Genomic DNA, 12,846 nt, shown 5'->3' with positions numbered 1-12,846 from the left:
ACGCTTCTTTGTGGGGATAAATCACTTCAGGTAGCTAATTTTTTCGAAGCTTCATGAAATTCATTGTTTGAACGGTTCTTCGACTTCTTGGTGCAATTCTAATTCGAAAATTTAAAAGTTCTAACTAAACAGTTAGAATCATTCTATTGAGCTCAAACATTTGATGAATAACTTCTTTCAATTCTTGAGTACTTTTCAAGAACACCTAAATTCACTGTTGTATTTCACTTGTTTTGAAGTTCGCTTTATCAGAGTAGGATCGATGTGAGACTGCTGTTGTGGCATGATATTCTGACTTTTATATTCGAATTTCTCCCACCATTCTTATGTGGTTATGTCACTATTTTTTTTCTGTTGGGGACTTCTAGAAGCCTCGTAGGCTATTGAAAATCATTGTCAAATCGAAATTTGTCGAAACGATTGCGAGAATTTGTTCATTGTCGAAGCGGACGCGGGTTCAGAACCTTCCAGAATTTAACGTCGCAAATCGGCGCAACCAGCCAACGTGATCTTGAAACTAGACAGACGGTTCCGGGAACTGTTCGCGCCTGCGCTCGGTAATGCCTCGATCTTGCTCGATACGAGTTGACAACATATAATGGTAGAGCGCGATTCTGAGGGATCTTTTTCGATTAAGGCAAAAGGCAGAGCACGGTTTTGGAGACTATGGTAACGTAGAGGTAGTTATGGTAAATTATTATACGGAGAAAATAATAAAGTTTATGGGTACATATGTAGTTCACACTTCTTTCAAACAGAATATTCTCATAATCATAAATCATACATCATACATCATACATGGTATTAAAGTTCGAAACCAAAGTTTGGATGTTCGGATGTTCAGAAAGTGACGTCACTAAAACTTTTTTTCTCTTGACGTCATCGATCTATAGTGATCGTCGACGACAAACATCAGTTAGCTGAATTCCTCAGTCTGAAATCAACCGCGCAGTAGAGAGGACGTACGAGAATCGCGCTCCGCAGATTTCGAGTACCGGGTTCTCTATCTCCAGGTCCGATTCCTGGTGCAACTCGCGTTCCAGGACAAGCGCTCCATAGTTTCTACGCTCAAAGTCCACTACCTGGTGAAACTCGACTTCCAGGAAAAGCGTTCCGTAGTTTCTGCGCTAAAGGTCCACTACCTGGTGAAACTTGACTTCTAGAACTAGAGCTCCATGGTTCCTGCGCTCCAGGTCCGCTACCTGGTGAAACTCGACTTCCAAGACAAGGGCTCCGTAGTTTCTGCGCTGAAGGTACGCTACCTGGTGAAACTCGACTTCCAGGACAAGCGCTCCATGTTTCGTGCGCTCCAGGTCCACTACCTGGTGAAACTCGACTTCGGGGACAAGCGCCCTGTAATTCTTGAGCTCCAGGTCCACTACATGATAAAACTCGACTCACAGGACAAGCGCCCCGTAGTTTCGGCGTTCAAGGTCCACTACCTGGTGGAGCTCGACTTCCAGAACAAGCGTTCCGTGGTTCCGGTTTCAGTTTACAGTAAATTATTCCAATTCATTTTTTGTGCAAGCCCAAATCCAGTAGCTGTCAGTGCGCTAATGAAATTTCTATAATCTTTTATAATTTTCTCATAATCTTCTTGATAAAATGTGTCGATACAAAAATTATAATAATCCTTACACAATATTTTTAATGTGTTCTAATACTGAAAATATTTATGACTGTTCGAGATATAAACCGCGGTCGTTAGTGGCGGTCGTTGGAGGTCGTCGAAGGTGGTTGGGGGTGATTGCAGGTGATGGAAGTGGACAAGAAGGAAGACGAGGAGGAGCAAAGGGAGAAATACGAGGAAAAGAAGGTGGACAAGGAGGACGAGGATTTGTGCGCGGTGAGTGAAACATTTTTATATTATTTAACGGTAATTGTAATTATACTTGATCTGAAATTTTTTAAACTTGTCAAGTTTACAATGAATTATTTCAATTTATTTTTCGCGCAAGCACATATGCAGTAGCTTCAAATGCACTAATAAAATTTATTACATACTAGTTAATTATATTAATCCTTACATAATATTTTAGATGTGTTCTTATACTGAAAATATTTATTACTATTCCAGGTATAACCCGAGGTGGTTATCGGTGGTTGTTGGAGGTGGTTGGCGGTGGTTGGAGGTGGTCGGTGGTGGACGAGGAAGACGAGGAGAACAAGGTGGACGAGGAGGACGAGGATTTGTGCTCGGTGAGTTTAACATTTTTATAATATTTGAATGCAGGAGTAGTACAAGTCGGAAAAGGAGTAGGAGTAGAAGAGGAAGTAAAAGTAGGAGTTGGGGAGTAGGAGTATGTGTAGGAGTAGGAGTAGAAGTAGAAGACGGAAAAGAAGTGGGTGCAAGAGTAGAAGTAGGAGTAGGAGTGGAAGTAGGAACAGGAGTTGAGGGAGTAGAAGTGTGAGTAGGTGTAGAAGTAGAAGTAGGAGATGAAGGATGGGGAGGGGCGGGGGGGGGGGGGGGGGGTAGGGTAGGGTAGGGTAGGGTAGGGTAGGGTGACAAAGAAGAGAAACCAAATACAAAATAGTAATAGCCCTTTGCCGCAGCATAGATCCATAGAAGATTCCAAGGTAGGCATCTTAGATTTACGAGCAAAGTCTGATTAGTACTTTGTCAATCTTGTTAGACCTATGAGATACGATTCTAACCAGACAAAAATATATTGAAAATTTACAGTATTTGACAACGATGATACCTTATCACATGGACAGTGGCCCACCTGATAATCAAGCTTTACAAGTCCTCATTAAGAGTAAGTTTTACAAGTTCTTGGTAACAGTACCAACAATTATTGAATAACTTCATTCGAAATTAATAATATGTTTTTGTTTTCAGTATTAAAGGCTATTAATGAGGATAGTCCAACAGTGCCCACATTATTAACGGACTACATATTGAAAGGTGGGTTGATTTCTTTCACCTTGTCTTGAATCCGTGCGAGATAAACATTTGTATATTTCACGGTCCAGTTATTATCATGAGATTGAAGTTCGTAATGTTATTCAGGCGATGAATTTTTAGAAAAACTTGTAATACAACTTGAGGATTGTCTGAAAATAAGTAAACCGTAATAAACCGAATTGTAATCATATCAAGTTATCAGTAATAAGCAATTGCGGGTAAAATATTAGCTTACTTTTGTAAGTATTTATGAATATAGCCTCTATGAATATTCATTGTTGGTATATAAGGTCTGGCAACGTACCTACTTTCTGTAAGAGATGTTGAAGATTTTCAACATAATTATGTTTCAGTTCTGTGCCCCACCTAGTGATCCACTAGTACATATCCTCCAACGTGACATCTCTGTGCTACGTATAAAGAAGAAAAGATTTATTAAGATGCAAATTGCTCCTCTCTTCTTGCCATTGTGCTTTCAGCCATTGGTGTGCTGTGTGTTTGAAATTTAGGACAGTATATAATATAGAGTAACAGGTACAGCTACGAATATAGCACTACAATAAATCTTATAGAAATGAGCTCTCATTGAGATTTCTCTGTACTTATAATTCGACACGAGAAGGCAAAAATCAATGTAATGCCATCTGTAAGGTAATTGGACTCGTATTTGCACTACGAGAACTCGTTGGGCATTTTGCGGTGTAACTTGAAAAATTGTTGTACAAGAAACTGAATAACTATAAAAATGGATAAAAAATATTATCTCTAATAGTGAATGTAGCTAATACAGCTTTAACCTTATATTGATTATGTTAATGATCTATTGTGACAAGATCGGAATTAGATAAGCTCTCTAAATACTCTTTTCTAGTCTATTAATTTATATCATGTATATGTAAATGTATATTTCTTCAGTTTATACAATCACTGCACTAGGATTACCCTTGCCACGTTTTATGGTGCGCTTGTGTAATTTGTATATTATTAACCTTACGTTTTAGTCTATTTGCGACAAGTTGTGAGTGTTTCTAATTTATTGGCAATTATTTATGTAGATGTATGTGTATATATGTATATGTATACTTATGCATGCGTATATACATGTATACTAGGCTGATTCAAAAAAAATGGCTAATTTTTTTTTTTCGAAATCCCCACATAAGAACTTCCGAGAAGGTGTGAAAAGACGCCTGTAAAAAGCAGAGCTCTTAATATTATTATTTAGAGGTCGCGCATCGGGAATTTCTATTTCCCATTTAAATAACACAGGAAGAAATTTTTTTAAATTTTGCAATTTCGTATTTTTGCAACGGCTCATTGAATCAGCGGACCAAAGCATATTCTTGTAGGAAATTTGACGCTCTACAAAAAAGGTCCTTACAAAGTTTTCGATAGACACACTCCTTCAAAAGTTATTCGAGGTCAAAGTTGAACTTACAAAAAAATTCAATGTTTTTTTTTTTTTCGATGATACTATGAATCTTTTCTCATTATTTTGTTATAAAGATAGATTTCAGAACAATTACATTTTTAAATAGTCAAGTGCATCAGTTATGGATTCTCCATGATAATATGTTTATTATTTAACATCGCATTTTTGTAAGGTAACTTTATATTGACTCGATGGGAAAATTAATGATTGAAAAAGCCCAATTATAGTCAGATATATTTATTGTGTTATATTCTATAACACGTAATGTAATAAAATGTAATTGTTCCGAAATCTATCTTCTTTCTAACAAAATAATGAGAAAAGATTCATAGTATCATCGAAAAAAAAAAAAACATTGAATTTTTTTGTAAGTTCAACTTTGACCTCGAATAACTTTTGAAGGAGTGTGTCTATCGAAAACTTTGTAAGGACCTTTTTTGTAGAGCGTCAAATTTCCTACAAGAATATGCTTTGGTCCGCTGATTCAATGAGCCGTTGCAAAAATACGAAATTGCAAAATTTAAAAAAATTTCTTCCTGTGTTATTTAAATGGGAAATAGAAATTCCCGATGCGCGACCTCTAAATAATAATATTAAGAGCTCTGCTTTTTACAGGCGTCTTTTCACACCTTCTCGGAAGTTTTTATGTGGGGATTTCGAAAAAAAAAAATTAGCCATTTTTTTTGAATCAGCCTAAATGTATACACATATATAAAACTAGATTTTTACAATAAACACAGAGGTTTTAGTATATTCACATACGGATTTCTGTGTATAGGTATACTTGAACTAAAATATCCTTATCTCTAATACGGAGTTCTTCGTAATTCGCATTTGTTCCTGTAACCCAATGTCCTACATACGATGGCAAAAATCTAGATCCAACTCAAGTAAGTCTCAAAGCTCTGTTGACATAAAAGCCGCTATTTGATAGAAATTATAGTTTATAGTTTACACAGCCCATTGCATGATATTTCATTATAAAGACATATGTTTCAATGTATTTAGGAATAAAATATCAAATATACAGAGGTCATGTGCAAATAATAAATGAATTCGACCGCAGTTTGATGTATTCGTTAGAGCTTTAACAATAAATTTAAGCTTTGTTACTTCTTTTATTTTGATATGTATAATCAAAAACATTTCCGACTATTCGCAGTGTGGAAGCATGGGGATTAAACTAAATGTAGCAAAAGATTAGAAACAGTGTATGTAGAGTACGGGTATTTTTCTAATAATGCAAACACGTGTCGCTAGCTTAGTTTTGACATATCTAGAATACCACGCCTTGCGAATTAGCTTTCCAGACAGAGATGAATGATGAATTTTAAAAACTGCATTATCGTTGTTGAATACTCTATGCCTCATGGGAAAAGAAAATCTGTAACGATGAAATTGATGCACCGGATCATCGTTGACTTCAACTTTTGAAATGTCCTACCATTTCCGAACACCTCCAACCATCCTATTTACCTATATTACTAGATTAGCTATTATATGAAAAGAGAAGAATTATTCATTTCGAAATGGGATTCTATTCGACGCGCGCTCGATGTATTCCATAACATTAGTATTCATAATTATTCCAACAACTTTTCATTTGCTCTCTCAATCTTGAATTTTCATAGGCATAGTATCGAAACGCTGTTTTAGCTGGTCGCGAGTGAAGTATCTGCGTTAGGTGGAGGAGTGGAATTGTTTTTCGAAAAGTATTCGGATGGAAAAAAATTCAGAGTAACTGTAATACATCGCAGCCTATTGGAACTGCGCCCAATCGATTTCTCTCGCGGAACTACGTCAAACTAGTGCCTGAAACAATTTATTCCAGCACTTTTAAAAATCGCGAAAATTTTCGCCAAAAATACAAAGGGGTTAACCTTCCTTTTTTTTTGACCAAAAAATCTTCCGTCTCAGAATTGATTTGTATGACCCTTTTCCGACTAATTAGACCCCCAGGAACTCGGGAAACGCAGCGGAAAGCGCGTGGGACCAACAGGAGAGAAAAAGCGAGCGAAATAGCATCAGCTGAAAAATGTCAGAAACACAGGTTCTCGTTTTTTGGCTGTAACTTTCGATCCGTTGATCGCAGCCTATTGGGACTGCGCCCAATCGATTCCTCTTGCAAAATTACGTCGGACTAGTGCTGGAAAGAATTTATTCAAGCACTTTTCAATATAGCGAAAATTTTCGCCAAAAATACAAAGGGGTTAACCTTCCTTTTTTTTTGATCGGAAAATCTTGCGACTCAGAATTGATTTGTATGACCCTTAGCCGACCAATTGGACCCCTAGGAACTCAGTGAACGCAGCGAAAAGAGCGTGGGACCAACAGGAGAGAAATGGCGAGCGAAAAAGCACCAGCTGAAGAATGTCGAAAACACAGGTTCTCGTTTATTGGCTGTAACTTTTGATCCGTTGATCGCAGCCTATTGGGACTGCGCCCAAGCGATTTCTCTTGCAAAATTACGTCGGACTAGTGCTGAAAAGAATTTATTCAAGCACTTTTCAATATGGCGAAAATCTTCGCCAAAAATACAAAGGGGTTAACCTTCCTTTTTTTTTGACCGAAAAATTTTGCGTCTCAGAATTGATTTGTATGACCCTTAGCCGACCAATTGGACCCTTGGGAACTCAGTAAACGCAGCGAAAAGAGCGTAGGACCAACAGGAGATCAATGGCGAGCGAAAAAGCACCAGCTGAAAAATGTCGAAAACACAGGTTCTCGTTTTTTGGCTGTAACTTTTGATCCGTTGATCGCAGCCTATTGGGACTGCGCCCAATCGATTTCTCTTGCAAAATTACGTCGGACTAGTGCCAGAAAGAATTTATTCAAGCACTTTTCGAATTCGCAAAAATTTTCGCCAAAAATACAAAGGGGTTAACCTTCCTTTTTTTTTGACCGAAAAATTTCGCGTCTCGTAATTCATTTGTATGACCCTTAGCCGACCGATTGGACCCCTAGGAACTCAGTGAACGCAGCGAAAAGAGCGTGGGACCAACAGGAGAGAAATGGCGAGCGAAAAAGCACCGGCTGAAGAATGTCGAAAACACAGGTTCTCGTTTTTTGGCTGTAACTTTCGATCCGTTGATCGCAGCCTATTGGGACTGCGCCCAATCGATTTCTCTTGCAAAATTACGTCGGACTAGTGCCAGAAAGAATTTATTCAAGCACTTTTCGAATTCGCAAAAATTTTCGCCAAAAATACAAAGGGGTTAACCTTCCTTTTTTTTTGACCGAAAAATTTCGCGTCTCATAATTCATTTGTATGACCCTTAGCCGACCAATTGGACCCCTAGGAACTCAGTGAACGCAGCGAAAAGAGCGTGGGACCAACAGGAGAGAAATGGCGAGCGAAAAAGCACCGGCTGAAGAATGTCGAAAACACAGGTTCTCGTTTTTTGGCTGTAACTTTTGATCCGTTGATCGCAGCCTATTGGGACTACGCCCAATCGATTTCTCTGGCAAACTTACGTCGGACTAGCGCTGGAAAGAATTTATTCAAGCACTTTTCGAATTCGCAAAAATTTTCGCCAAAAATACAAAGGGGTTAACCTTCCTTTTTTTTTGACCGAAAAATTTTGCGTCTCAGAATTGATTTGCATGACCCTTAGCCGACCAATTGGACCCTTAGGAACTCAGTCAACGCAGCGAAAAGAGCGTGGGACCAACAGGAGAGAAATGGCGAGCGAAAAAGCACCAGCTGAAAAATGTCGAAAACACAGGTTCTCGTTTTTTGGCTGTAACTTTTGATCCGTTGATCGCAGCCTATTGGGACTGCGCCCGATCGATTTCTCTTGCAAAATTACGTCGGACTAGTGCTGGGAAGAATTTATTCAAGAACTTTTCAATATGGCGAAAATTTTCGCCAAAATTAGAAAGGGGTTAACCTTCCTTTTTTTTTGACCGAAAAATTTTGCGTCTCAGAATTCATTTGTATGACCCATAGATGACCAATTGGACCCCTAGGAACTTGGTAAACGCAGCGAAAAGAGAGTGAGACCAACAGGAGAGAAATGGCGAGCGAAAAAGCACCGGCTGAAGAATGTCGAAAACACAGGTTCTCGTTTTTTGGCTGTAACTTTCGATCCGTTGATCGCAGCCTATTGGGACTGCGCCCAATCGATTTCTCTTGCAAAATTACGTCGGACTAGTGCCAGAAACAATTTATTCCAGCACTTTTAAAAATCGCGAAAATTTTCGCCAAAAATACAAAGGGGTTAACCTTCCTTTTTTTTTGACCAAAAAATCTTCCGTCTCAGAATTGATTTGTATGACCCTTTTCCGACTAATTAGACCCCCAGGAACTCGGGAAACGCAGCGGAAAGCGCGTGGGACCAACAGGAGAGAAAAAGCGAGCGAAATAGCATCAGCTGAAAAATGTCAGAAACACAGGTTCTCGTTTTTTGGCTGTAACTTTCGATCCGTTGATCGCAGCCTATTGGGACTGCGCCCAATCGATTCCTCTTGCAAAATTACGTCGGACTAGTGCTGGAAAGAATTTATTCAAGCACTTTTCAATATAGCGAAAATTTTCGCCAAAAATACAAAGGGGTTAACCTTCCTTTTTTTTTGATCGGAAAATCTTGCGACTCAGAATTGATTTGTATGACCCTTAGCCGACCAATTGGACCCCTAGGAACTTAGTGAACGCAGCGAAAAGAGCGTGGGACCAACAGGAGAGAAATGGCGAGCGAAAAAGCACCAGCTGAAAAATGTCGAAAACACAGGTTCTCGTTTTTGGGCTGTAACTTTTGATCCGTTGATCGCAGCCTATTCGGACTGCGCCCAAGCGATTTCTCTTGCAAAATTACGTCGGACTAGTGCTGAAAAGAATTTATTCAAGCACTTTTCAATATGGCGAAAATCTTCGCCAAAAATACAAAGGGGTTAACCTTCCTTTTTTTTTGACCGAAAAATTTTGCGTCTCAGAATTGATTTGCATGACCCTTAGCCGACCAATTGGACCCCCAGGAACACAGTAAACGCAGCGAAAAGAGCGTGGGACCAACAGGAGAGAAATGGCTAGCGGAAAAGCACCAGCTGAAAAATGTCGAAAACACAGGTTCTCGTTTATTGGCTGTAACTTTTGATCCGTTGATCGCAGCCTATTGGGACTGCGCCCAATCGATTTCTCTTGCAAAATTACGTTGGACTAGGGCTCGAAAGAATTTATTCAAGCACTTTTCAATATGGCAAAAATTTTCGCCATAAATACAAAGGGGTTAACCTTCCTTTTTTTTTGACCGAAAAATTTTGCGTCTCAGAATTGATTTGTATGACCCTCAGCCCACCAATTGAACCCCCAGGAACTCAGTAAACGCAGCGAAAAGAGCGTGGGACCAACAGGAGATCAATGGCGAGCGAAAAAGCACCAGCTGAAAAATGTCGAAAGCACAGGTTATCGTTTTTTGGCTGTAACTTTTGATCCGTTGATCGCAGCCTATTGGGACTGCGCCCAATCGATTTCTCTCGCAAAATTACGTCGGACCAGTGCCAGAAAGAATTTATTCAAGCACTTTCCGAATTCGCAAAAATTTTCGCCAAAAATACAAAGGGGTTAACCTTCCTTTTTTTTTGACCGAAAAATTTTGCGTCTCAGAATTGATTTGCATGACCCTTAGCCGACCAATTGGACCCTTAGGAACTCAGTCAACGCAGCGAAAAGAGCGTGGGACCAACAGGAGAGAAATGGCGAGCGAAAAAGCACCAGCTGAAAAATGTCGAAAACACAGGTTCTCGTTTTTTGGCTGTAACTTTTGATCCGTTGATCGCAGCCTATTGGGACTGCGCCCGTTCGATTTCTCTTGCAAAATTACGTCGGACTAGTGCTGGGAAGAATTTATTCAAGAACTTTTCAATATGGCGAAAATTTTCGCCAAAATTAGAAAGGGGTTAACCTTCCTTTTTTTTTGACCGAAAAATTTTGCGTCTCAGAATTCATTTGTATGACCCATAGATGACCAATTGGACCCCTAGGAACTTGGTAAACGCAGCGAAAAGAGAGTGAGACCAACAGGAGAGAAATGGCGAGCGAAAAAGCACCAGCTGAAGAATGTCGAAAACACAGGTTCTCGTTTATTGGCTGTAACTTTTGATCCGTTGATCGCAGCCTATTGGGACTGCGCCCAATCGATTTCTCTTGCAAAATTACGACGGACTAGGGCTGGAAAGAATTTATTCAAGCACTTTTCAATATGACGAAAATTTTCGCCAAAAATAAAAAGGGGTTAACCTTCCTTTTTTTTTGACCGAAAAATTTTGCGTCTCAGAATTGATTTGTATGACCCTTAGCCGACCAATTGGACCCTTGGGAATTCAGTAAACGCAGCGAAAAGAGCGTGGGACCAACAGGAGATCAATGGCGAGCGAAAAAGCACCAGCTGAAAAATGTCGAAAACACAGGTTCTCGTTTTTTGGCTGTAACTTTTGATCCGTTGATCGCAGCCTATTGGGACTGCGCCCAATCGATTTCTCTTGCAAAATTACGTCGGACTAGTGCCAGAAAGAATTTATTCAAGCACTTTTCGAATTCGCAAAAATTTTCGCCAAAAATACAAACGGGTTAACCTTCCTTTTTTTTTGACCGAAAAATTATGCGTCTCATAATTCATTTGTATGACCCTTAGCCGACCAATTGGACCCCTAGGAACTCAGTGAACGCAGCGAAAAGAGCGTGGGACCAACAGGAGAGAAATGGCGAGCGAAAAAGCACCAGGTGAAAAATGTCGAAAACACAGGTTCTCGTTTTTTGGCTGTAACTTTTGATCCGTTGATCGCAGCCTATTGGGACTGCGCCCAAACGATTTCTCTGGCAAACTCACGTCAGACTAGCGCTGGAAAGAATTTATTCAAGCACTTTTCGAATTCGCAAAAATTTTCGCCAAAAATACAAAGGGGTTAACCTTCCTTTTTTTTTGACCGAAAAATTTTGCGTCTTAGAATTGATTTGCATGACCCTTAGCCGACCAATTGGACCCCCAGGAACACAGTAAACGCAGCGAAAGGAGCGTGGGACCAACAGGAGAGAAAAGGCTAGCGGAAAAGCACCAGCTGAAAAATGTCGAAAACACAGGTTCTCGTTTATTGGCTGTAACTTTTGATCCGTTGATCGCAGCCTATTGGGACTGCGCCCAATCGATTTCTCTTGCAAAATTACGTCGGACTAGTGCTGGGAAGAATTTATTCAAGAACTTTTCAATATGGCGAAAATTTTCGCCAAAAATACGAAGGGGTTAACCTTCCTTTTTTTTTGACCGAAAAGATTTGCGTCTCAGAATTCATTTGTATGACCCATAGATGACCAATTGGACCCCTAGGAACTTAGTAAACGCAGCGAAAAGAGAGTGAGACCAACAGGAGAGAAATGTCGAGCGAAAAAGCACCAGCTGAATAATGTCGAAAACACAGGTTCTCGTTTTTTGGCTGTAACTTTCGATCCGTTGATCACAGCCTATTGGGACTGCGCCCAATCGATTTCTCTCGCAAAATTACGTCGGACTAGGGCTGGAAAGAATTTATTCAAGCACTTTTCGAATTCGCAAAAATTTTCGCCAAAAATACAAAGGGGTTAACCTTCCTTTTTTTTTGACCGAAAAATTTTGCGTCTCAGAATTCATTTGTATGACCCATAGATGACCAATTGGACCCCTAGGAACTTAGTCAACGCAGCGAAAAGAGAGTGAGACCAACAGGAGAGAAATGGCGAGCGAAAAAGCACCAGCTGAAAAATGTCGAAAACACAGGTTCTCGTTTATTGGCTGTAACTTTTGATCCGTTGATCGCAGCCTATTGGGACTGCGCCCAATCGATTTCTCTTGCAAAATTACGTCGGACTAGGGCTGGAAAGAATTTATTCAAGCACTTTTCAATATGACGAAAATTTTCGCCAAAAATAAAAAGGGGTTAACCTTCCTTTTTTTTTGACCGAAAAATTTTGCGTCTCAGAATTGATTTGTATGACCCTTAGCCGACCAATTGGACCCTTGGGAACTCAGTAAACGCAGCGAAAAGAGCGTGGGACCAACAGGAGATCAATGGCGAGCGAAAAAGCACCAGCTGAAAAATGTCGAAAACACAGGTTCTCGTTTTTTGGCTGTAACTTTTGATCCGTTGATCGCAGCCTATTGGGACTGCGCCCAATCGATTTCTCTTGCAAAATTACGTCGGACTAGTGCCAGAAAGAATTTATTCAAGCACTTTTCGAATTCGCAAAAATTTTCGCCAAAAATACAAACGGGTTAACCTTCCTTTTTTTTTGACCGAAAAATTTCGCGTCTCATAATTCATTTGTATGACCCTTAGCCGACCAATTGGACCCCTAGGAACTCAGTGAACGCAGCGAAAAGAGCGTGGGACCAACAGGAGATCAATGGCGAGCGAAAAAGCACCAGCTGAAAAATGTCGAAAACACAGGTTCTCGTTTTTTGGCTGTAACTTTTGATCCGTTGATCGCAGCCTATTGGGACTGCGCCCAATCGATTTCTCTTGCAAAATTACGTCGGAC

At 39.9% G+C, this 12,846-nt stretch overlaps 1 long non-coding RNA gene across 2 annotated transcripts; it reads left to right on the top strand.

Annotated features, from left to right (window-relative positions):
• Positions 1–2,156: 2,156 nt before the first annotated feature.
• LOC124182157 lies at positions 2,157–3,544 on the top strand. 2 transcript variants are annotated; one of them, XR_006870704.1, is made up of 4 exons: positions 2,157–2,199; positions 2,684–2,759; positions 2,843–2,908; positions 3,262–3,544. It is a non-coding gene; the product is annotated as an uncharacterized LOC124182157 (long non-coding RNA). The 2 variants fall into 2 exon arrangements; XR_006870703.1 differs by lacking the exon at positions 2,157–2,199 and adding an exon at positions 2,497–2,577.
• Positions 3,545–12,846: the final 9,302 nt, after the last annotated feature.

The sequence above is a fragment of the Neodiprion fabricii genome, chromosome 5 (assembly GCF_021155785.1).
Source record: "Neodiprion fabricii isolate iyNeoFabr1 chromosome 5, iyNeoFabr1.1, whole genome shotgun sequence".
Taxonomy (NCBI): domain Eukaryota; kingdom Metazoa; phylum Arthropoda; class Insecta; order Hymenoptera; family Diprionidae; genus Neodiprion; species Neodiprion fabricii.
The sequence above is the reverse complement of the archived record's forward strand: the minus strand, read 5'-3'. Positions and strand labels throughout refer to the sequence as shown.